We start from the raw sequence: 10,309 nt of genomic DNA, 5'->3' as shown, positions 1-10,309 counted from the left end.
CTTTATTTAACCACTTGCAAAGGAGTCGACTCTTGCAGAGCTGTTTTCAGGCTGTCTTGTGCCAGAAAGCTTTCTAGGGCTCTTAGCATGCTACCCAGCCTGTACCTACAGACTTCCATTAGTTAACATACTTATCTTGGTTTGAGAGCGGTATCCTTTCTATGCACTGTTTCACCACTGTGGTTCAGCACTACCAAAGCTATGGGGTGCAAAAAAGTCTCACGCTTGCACGGCAAAACCTAGTCCCACATATAGTAAGTGCCTTAAAATTGACAAGGTTGACTGAAATTGGCGTTCGTTTGGTGTGTGTTACGCCACTTCAATCCGTTCTATGTTTATTCTTTGCATTTATTTTGTACGGATTAAATTATTTGTGTCGGTTACCGCTGCTAACTGACACAAGTAGAAATCAACATGGCAGTAATCAACGTGGTTTAGAAATCAGCATAGCAGCACCCATGCAGAAGCGACCGATCGCTTTGGTCCGATCTTGCTCTTGCTGCTTACTCACTGCGCTGACAGCAATAAATGGTGAAAGCAGCCATCGATTTGTTTCATTTTATTCTGATGATAAAGCATCAGGTACATTTTGTCATAAGTGAAATATGCTGCTTGCTCACTCGCATCCGCTAAGCCTAACGCGCTGAGGCAGTGCTTGGGCTGTGTCACAAGACCAGGAAAGCTGCATCTCCAACTGACATGCAACCTGGCACAGCGTTTCGGGCGCGTCGGATCCTCTTTCAGTGGAAACAAAAACCAAAAAAGCATTGCAGCAGGAGACACGAATGAACGCGTCGACGAAGAAGCAGTCACACGAAAGCCATGAACAGCGTTTGAGAGAAACGGCCACAAAGTGAAGTGATCCGCCAGCATGAACGTCTACCGATCTTTAGCAGAGCAACACGTCCACGCTTCCTAGTTCCTAGTGAGGTTGCTTGTTTCAGTTTCACTGTATTTTTAAGTTAATGAAACAGCCATATCTGCAATGAGTGTGTATAGACAATTTGGTGAGAAGATGCCGTGAAGATGAAGAGCAGACGACATGGCATGGATGAATACATGTGGAAGGGCTAATCGCCCTTTCTATTGGCTGAGGGGCCCTGTAGCTTCCAAAGTGCTGAAAGGAACTTCTGAAACAGAGAATAGCAAATTTTAATTGCTTTTCTCTAGGAGCAGAGTCAAGACTATCAAAAGTTATAGATAAGCTTGTAAAGTACTTACCCTGTTTACTATTGCAAATAGCAGCACACTAGCTAACACACTCACACAAGACATCTTCCCGTTTTCCTGTTCCCATTTTCGCAAGACCTCTTCCCGTCAACAGTGCTCTCTGGTTTTTTTACGTAGGGCCTCATATTTCCACTGCGATAACCACACTTGTTGGGAGTATAGGCAGCTGCGATTCATGAAACTTCGTCTCTGTCTGATCTTTTGCCTCGCTAGTGAAATGGAACAGTTCTTCGTGCCTTATGTAGTCTGACTGGTGCATATGGGGTCTGTCATAGCTTCAGTGTTGGTATTCCCATGTTCCCTCGTTGCTGTTGAAATAATGCTTGCAGTGCTGCCCAATTTTATATACAAAGACACTGCAAGAACATTGAGGTGCTATCCAGTTGCACGATTTCAGACAAGGATTCCTCTAAAATGTGGTGCTGACCTCATCATCAGAGCCTCTCGCAAGCCTTCAACCAACATTTGTTTGGGCATGTGTATGTACATACAAAAAATACATGCGAGATTGAAAAACATTTGTATGTATGTATTAAGAGAGCTCATTCAGCACGCTGGTTATCTAACTGAGCTTGAGAATCGGTGATTATGATCAGTGCCAGCCAACTGCTTTTTGAGCTTCATCTAATTAACATGTGGAGCGATACACTTGTTTTAAACAATGTATTGCAGCTTAATGAGAGGAAATTTGGTTTATGCCTTAGCTAATGAAAGTACTGGCACATAAATTCTGGCCTCACATGCTGCCATGTGTTGCCGAGGACCTACTGGTCATAACACGGCACATCCTTTGCTGCAGCATGCAATAGATAATTAATTACAGGCTCTTCATTGCCGACCAGTTTTGATTGGAGACAGTTCCAAGCACGACAAGCCACCGGGTGCAACTATCACCACCTAGCGTGTGCAGCGCTCAACCACGTCAGCACACAAAACTGTGATGCACTTCTGCATTGTCTGCATTTGGATGTCCTTTCGAACAGAAAACTGAACAGCAGTGTCATGAAACACAAAACTTCCTATGTGTGCACCATGGCCGTGGACTCGGAGCATCCGCCGAGAAGTCTAGACTGCTGGAACAAATGCGGTAAAAAAAAAATGGCATTATGACGTCTTCGTAACGCTTTATTGACTTCAGCGTAGCGACATGAGGGAAGTAAAGAGATCACCACAAGGTGTCAATACCTTCACACTTCAAAATTAATGTGAAATACCAAGTTATATTCACTGCTGGTATTTTGCAGATGATATATGCATGTTCACGGAAATCAATCTTGCAGGCTATCGGGCATGAAGTTTTGTTGGTACCCATTTGATCGGTCATTGCTGTCGAGTTCAGAGTGCTGCACAAAAATATTCATGCTGCTGCCAGAAAGGCGAAGCACCAATAGCAATGCCAAAGCATTTGGCAATTACACTAAAGTATAATTTTTAGCAATTGCACTAAGGCACGAGCTACCCTCCAAAAAATATTCAGGATCAAACAGGATGGAACCCAGGATTTGTCTTGGCACCTGAGTATTCTACAGGAGAGCGATGTTGGTGCTTGAAACTCCTTTACAAAAAATTGTGCTTCTCCCGTTAAAAGGAACCATGTGTAAATGCGAAGCAACGGGGGCTAACGCTTACACTGGTGGCAACGACACTGGCGCTCATCGCAGTGTTGCGCAGGAGAGAAACCTGGGGAGGCGCAAAGCATGCAGTGATAGGCCGGTGTTTGTTACTAAAACATGCCAATCGCTGCTAATGGGTAATGACTCGTGAGAGACAGAAGACTCAGATTGGACACAGAAGCCCGTAGTCAGCTTTTAGCCGGCGCGCACACTGCAAATTTTTATTGTTCTGCAACGCACAGGAGAAATCTCCCACCGGCACTACCTTGGAGGTAAAGATGAAGTGCCTATATATATATATATATATATATATATATATATATATATGGGGTGACCAGTGAACGGTTGTGCTCGAGCAATTCGTTTTTTGAACCACTCTCTCTAGCAGACGCTGCCTGCGTTGGCATTGCGAGGCGAGAAAGGGTGGAGCGTAGAAGAGGAGAGGGGGGGAGGGGACGTGGATGCGCGATGGGTGTGAAAACGCCGCTGGGAGGGATGCCTAGAGGAGAGGTGGGGGAGAGAACGTGGGCCAGCAGACTCTGCCTGCATCGGCGTTGCGAGGAGAGAGGGGGAGGGGCGTGCATGTGTTGTAAGGGTGGTCAAACTGCACTGCGGATCGAGCTGTTATTGGTTTAAAGCATCCCACCCATTGCAAGTCTCGGCCGTTCACCATTATCAGCAACAGCATCAACAAAGCCCACAAACGCCTTGCAATGTTAAGCAGGTACCTTTTTCTCTCTCTCTCAATTTTTTTTTTTTTCCCGGGAGGAATCGTTGTATGATGGGTATACCTTGTACCTGTTCTCTTAGTAGTCGCTGCTAAAGAGTTTGTGGCAGGCTCGAGAAAGGGCACTCCATCTTTCGCAGCGACTGAGCTGTGTGTTCCACACAGGCATGCATGGTGTTTTTCTTCCATTTCCGACTGATAAAGTGGCACAGTAAAATAGAATTGTAGTCATATGCTTCGCTAACAACTCATTTGCAGTAAAACTTCGTTAATTCGAACTCGGTTATTTAGAAATCCCGCTTAATTCGTAGGATTTCTGCGGTCCCGTATTTTCCTATGTAAGCTAGAGTGGATAATTTGAAGCGGCGGCCGGCACCAGTAAACTTTGGGTACCATGTGTCATTTCCATATCACGATTTCGCCGCGAAAACGACGGCCATTAATTACCACAAGGCAATGTAACGTATCGATACCAATGAGTGGCAGCTGAAGCACCCCAGTCTCGCTTCTTCTATCGCAAAAAAAAAAAAAAGCGGGTCTCGTGATCCGCCAAAACGTGCACCTGCGGAAAACGAGCTGTGCTTCACTGCAACACAGCAGTGACACGCGGGCAGCTTATTGCGTGTTTCTTGCAGCGTCAGCGGGTCAAGGTTTACCTATTTTTTCTGCGATTGTAAATAAATTAATGAATAATAGTTTAGCGGAAATCGCGATGTATGCGAACCTCCGATTGCCGGTTGCTCCAGCAATTCGCGTCTTTGCCCTGCTGGCGGAGTTTTTGACAGCAACACCTACTTCGAAAACGAAATTCGAAAGTTTCAAAGATCATTTTTTTTAGTCAAAACGCATTGGGAGCTTTGTCATACTGGCCATAATTAAATTTATTATTATAATAGAAATAATGTGCGGATGGTCGCATCATGACGTGCTGACGCAGCGAGGAGAAGGCGACATGCTGCCCGCGTGTCACTACTGTGTTGCAGTGAAGATGTCTTGTTTTCTGCAGGCGCACATTTCAGTCGATCACGACCGCGTTTTCTTTTTTTCTTTTCCGGTGGCAGCAGCAAGGCCCCCCGTTCCTCTATGTTCGCGGCAAAATAAAGCCAAGGTATCGCTGAAAAACATGACCTTTGGAGCCGCAAGCTAGCCGGCACAGCAAACGACGAGCACTGATTAGTTTGAATAGTTGTTCCTTGCATCCCACTTTTTCTATGTTCTGTTAATTCGAGAATACGCTTAATTCTAAGCTTTCTTGCGGCCTCAGTGCCTTCGAATTAACGGGGTATTACTGTACATCGACTTATGTACGTCAGCTTACTATGTTCAATTTTATTTATGCTACGTAGTAGTTTTAATGTGACATAACATTAAAATTGTAATACTTTTTGTCGAAAAATAGCATCAATTCACCAAATATGCTTCTAAAAGATCCAAGAAGGTATCCTAGGTGCGTCATTTTTCTCCATTTCCGTGCACGCATCACATAAAGTTGACTCAAAGCATATCTTGATTACATTTTTTCCATTATTGAGGACAGATGTTACATGCAGCCCAAAGAAAACCTATAGAACTGCAAAGGTGACATTTTGTTCTGGTGGCATGTGTGAAGGCAAAGATGGTGAGCGAATGTGGTTGGCATGCAAGATTTGACACCGTCACCGCTTTTTCTTTAATTACTTAAACCAAGGAAGCCTGTGTGAGGTGTCTACATGCACTGCGAAGTGCAGCAGCCGTATTGGTGCTCCACACAACTACAGGGCGAGCACAAGGGCTCTTCTATTCTTCAGCTTATTAACTCTACAAAACAAAACACTGGTTAAAGCAAATGTGAGCGCTCCCAAGAGTGAAGGGTTTTTTGTGCTGTTAGTAATCTCAACAAAAACTAAGCGCCGAAAGCACACCATGTAAACAAGCCGTCTAGTGATAGTTATCAAAACAGCACGTGCCAGCACTTGCAACTGCGCCTTTATGCCCATGTAATTGCCATTGAAATAATGTATTCTAAATGAATAAAGTATCAACAGCTCACTGTGTGCTAGCCGCGTCTTTCAGTACTATAAAGTTCTACCATATATCTATCCACCCATCCGTCTTACACACATGCACACACCTAGTTAAATTACTATACAAATCACTTGCGTTTATCAATATTGAGAAAACAATCAAATTGTGTTCAGATAGACTCAGGCATTCCAGAACATTAAACAATACTTCAAACAATAATTTCATCTTCGCCAGCACAACCAGTCCCACCACGCCGATTGCATTGCTGAGCAGCGGTTCGCTTTTGGAAGTTGGTGAATACTTCTTTGACCTCAGTGTCCCTGCCTGAGACTCATTTTCAAAACACTTTCTCTGTGACTGCGCAGCGTCATGTCTTCTCACTTTTTCATAGACTGAGTGCCTCATTCCTAAATAAAGCAGTAATAGGGACTAGTTTGTACATGAAACATCACCCTGTGTTTTTTTTCCCTGGCGCGTGTATTAGTCTGCAGCGCATCACAAGCATGATGACCGATGGCACTACTTGAAATGCAACACTTTTCTGGCCGATCAAACCACTTCTGAATTTTCCCTGTCTCTGTTCACTCATGTTGAGCAGTGCCCTGCATAGGTTTGCAAAAAAAAATCTCAAAATAATTCACACTCACTTATTGAAATATATTTTGTCTTTTGGCCTCTCTCAGACTCGCAGCTCAATGCAAGTCTGACCAAATCTGGTGAGTCAACTTCCGAGTCCGTTAAAATATTATTTTTTTCACCTATAGTTTCAATGCCCCATAAAAGAAATATATTGCATAATCGGTGCACCAGTTGGCACCTTGCAGTGTCTAGCGGCAGTGTAGTGGCCTCCCTCCACATGGCATTGCGCCTTGAGCTCTCAATTTTTACAGCTCACACATATCTCAATGCACAAGCATTTGTACGCCTACTCAATATTTATAACTGAGAGGCAAAAACTACAAGGTGGGGGAGGGGGGAGAGTCGAGGTGCCTTAACATGCCCTCCTGTAAATTTTTTTTCCCGGGACATTCTCATGAAAATATCTGAGGCGCCATCTCTTTGAACAGAGATGACCTTGCTGGGTTGCAGTCACTATATAAAGGTCTGAGATTGAAAGGTTGTAACTAGAGCACCCATTATGCAACACATTGCTATTAAGGAGCATTGCAACCATGTGTGAAAAAGATCATCAACTGGAGCACCAATTATGCAACATATTGCTGTTAAAGAGTATTAAAACCATGTGTGGAAAAGATCATCACATTTTAAAAGACTTGGAAGTGGACTCACCTTACTTGTCAGACTTGCATTCAGCCAAGAGTCTGAGTCCACGAGTAAGGCCTATGGAAAAAATATATTTCATGAGTGAGTGTGATTGACTCCCAGATTTCTTTTTAACTTATGCAGGGTGCTGCTCAATATAATCACGCAGAGACAGGGTAAATGCAGAAGTGGTTCAGTTGGTGAGGCAATGTGTTATGATGTAGAAGAATGCTTCAGTTGGCCAGAGAAGTGTTGCATCATAAAGCAGTGCCATCGATCATCTTATATCGCTGCCGAGAAAAACACTGACCAGAAAAAATTAGAAACAACACAGTGTGATGTTTTGCATACCGAACAGCTCCTAATGCACCTTATTAGGGCATCAGTCAATCAGTCTATGATGAAGACCTAATAGACGATGCTGTGCAGTCACTGAGGAGGTGTTTTGAAAGGTTGATTGATCGATTTGTGGGGTTTAACGTCCCAAAACCACCATATGATTATGAGAGACGCCGTAGTGGAGGGCTCCGGAAATTTTGACCACCTGGGGTTCTTTAACGTGCACCCAAATCTGAGCACACGGGCCTCGACATTTCCGCCTCCATCGGAAATGCAGCCGCCGCAGCCGGGATTTGAACCCGCGACCTGCGGGTCAGCAGCCGAGTACCTTAGCCACTAGACCACCGCGGCGGGGCTGTTTTGAAAGGGGGTCTCACACAGTGACACTGAGGAGAAACAAGTATTCACTGACAGCAGCAGGGGAGCCCCGGTTAACACTGCAGTCTACAGGGAGGGACTAGTCGGGCTGGTGATTAAATCATTGCTTGAACGATTGAATATTCTGGAGTGCATGAGTTTCATGCTTGTGATGAGCAATACTTGATTGTTTCACCATTATTGTTAAACCATTTGAGTTGTTCAGTGGTTTAACTAGCCATTCATTTAGAATAAATTATTGCAATGGCAATTATATGGACCTTTCAACAGCTGCTACATTTGAACATAAGGGCGCAGTTACGAGTACTGGCGCGTGCTATTTGGATAAATCACTACACAGCTTGTTTACGTGGTGTGCTCTCAGCACTTTCTATTCGTTGAGACTACTGACAGCACAAAGACCCCTTCACTCTCAGCAGCACTCACATTGACTTGACCAGTGTTTCGTTTTGTGAGATTGAATCTGAAGAGTTAGCTGCTAATCCTTGTATAGCATTCCCATTTTCTCTTATTTATTTCATTGCATTGTGCTTGTAACAACACTCTGAGCTCAGACTTTATCTTTGGACGCCGACCGACATTTGCTGGTGTGCTAAAACAGGGGTGCAACAGCCTAAATACCATTTGGAGCAATTTTTGGAGCAGCTAAATGTTATTTTTGGAGCACTAAATTCCAAGCTAGGAGCTGGTTATGGAAAAAAAAAACATGCATTTTTATCATGACGTAGCAAATTTGGAGTAGTATAAAAAAGAAGGCTTATATTTAGAGAAAAAAACATGTATAAACAATTCAACATAACTTAAATTGTGTAGTATGAGCATACTATTTACTACTATTTCAAAGAAGGTAGTATTTTGAACCACCTTGCTAAAGAACCAATGATAAAGTCCATATTATCATTTACTGCACCTGTTAAATCATTCGCCAAACTCTGAGAATTTCAATACCAATCTGCCGAGATCGTGACCTTCAAATTTGGGTGATTCGTAAAACCAAGAAATAGGGGTGGCAAAAAAAAACAAAAAAAAAAAAACTGGTGCACAATTTAGTTTGTTTCTGTAGAGAAGCATAAATGTCACAGACTGCTTCAAATGATTGCCAGTAGCTTATTTATAGGTCAGTGATTATACTGGTACTCAGAATCGAACGGTGTACAAACGCATGAGTAAATGAGCAAAATGTGAAGTGTCCCAGTATCGCGAACAGCCCCTTGTAAATCTCGACACGCTTTTTCGCGGGGCACCGGTCTAGTGCGTCAAAGGTGACTCAAGCAGCTTTAGAACCAAAGTCAACAAATGTTCTAACCGCTCCCCTCACCGCCTCCTTCCCTTTTTTCACCGTGGGGCTATGCGCCACTTCGGCTACCTTGCAAGGCGCGTTTGACCAGATAAAGTAAAAATGGCGCACGCCCATTGCCCCGGCGACGGTACCAGATATCTATTGCCAGGACCGTGGCAAGGACGACGCAGATTCAAGACAAAAATGTTTTATGTGCCACGGCTAAGGTAATCAACGCTGGTGTTCGCAGCAAGTCGAGCTTGTTCGAGCCTTATTAAGCCATAGCCGCGTTTTCTGGCAAGAAAACTTGCATTTTCCGTGAAGCGTTGGTGGCTACATCAACACATTTTTGTTTTGAAGTTCCGTCGTCCCGCCGATACGTATCTGTTGCGGTCAGCAGACCGATGGGCATGCAGTGTTGTTACTTTACCTGGTCGATCCCGTCTCACGAGCATAGGGTGGGTGGCTAGATTATTTTAAGTATATTCTAGGCACTGTAGTTCGAGTCTGCGCGCTTTGACTAATGGCGCAAAGCTGCAGGTGGCCAACACGGCCTGCATTGCTCACCGAAATTAGAACACCTGAAAAAAAATTTAGGCTGGCTGGGGATTTTGGCCCAGCGTGGTGCGAATTCAACAAATTCACGGGCTCGGTGCAGCAATCGGGGATTGTATCAAATTGGCGCAGCTGTTACACCCCTGATAGGCCGCGTTTGCTGCCACCGGGTGGCACGAACCTTTTCGAGGCAAAACGGTTCGGTTCACCCAATAGCCGCTTAAAACCGGCTTGACTTGGCTGAAAACGTATGAATAGACGGCGACAGAATCGCTGTGTTGGACAGTTTTTTGGGGACGTTTAGGTGGTGGGAACGAAAGGTATAAAGTTCCTCACTAGCTTGTGAGGATCTTTACCGTGCGGTGGTTATTTATCCGTGGTCTTTGCTTGGCCGGGAGCCTTATGCATTCGCGAGAACCGCCTCTGCGCATGGATACGTGATCTCGTTCTGTAATACTGTCTATAAGCAATGTGGTAACGACTTGCCCGATCATGAACACCGTGTGTTATGCTATTTGTGGATGTATGCCGTACGTGTATGTCTGGTAAGTGCGTGTGTAGCGTAAGGATCGATGTGTCGCTTCGGTGAAGTGTATGCTTGCGCCAAAACTTTCATTGAAGCTTCTTCTTGCGTAACTGCGTGAGACAGATACGAAATGCACAAGTTGGAAGCGATGGACTATTACCAGGCGTTCACATGACGTTATTTTCCAAGTGGCCTAAATATGTTGTCGCCGAATACGATAATCGGTTTTCTAAGCTATGTCTTTTCTTGTGGGTGTATACAAAGAAAAAAAAAAGAAATAAAGTTGAAGATATGCTGGGAGCACTATAAATATTCGCTCAAAATTGCCACCTTAAGCGCCTTCTTAAAATTAAACAGTGCCGCAAGGCAGTCGTGTCTTGCGGTGAAGTGCACGC

The sequence above is a fragment of the Rhipicephalus microplus genome, chromosome X, assembly GCF_043290135.1.
Source record: "Rhipicephalus microplus isolate Deutch F79 chromosome X, USDA_Rmic, whole genome shotgun sequence".
Taxonomy (NCBI): domain Eukaryota; kingdom Metazoa; phylum Arthropoda; class Arachnida; order Ixodida; family Ixodidae; genus Rhipicephalus; species Rhipicephalus microplus.
This window is presented reverse-complemented; position numbering follows the sequence as displayed.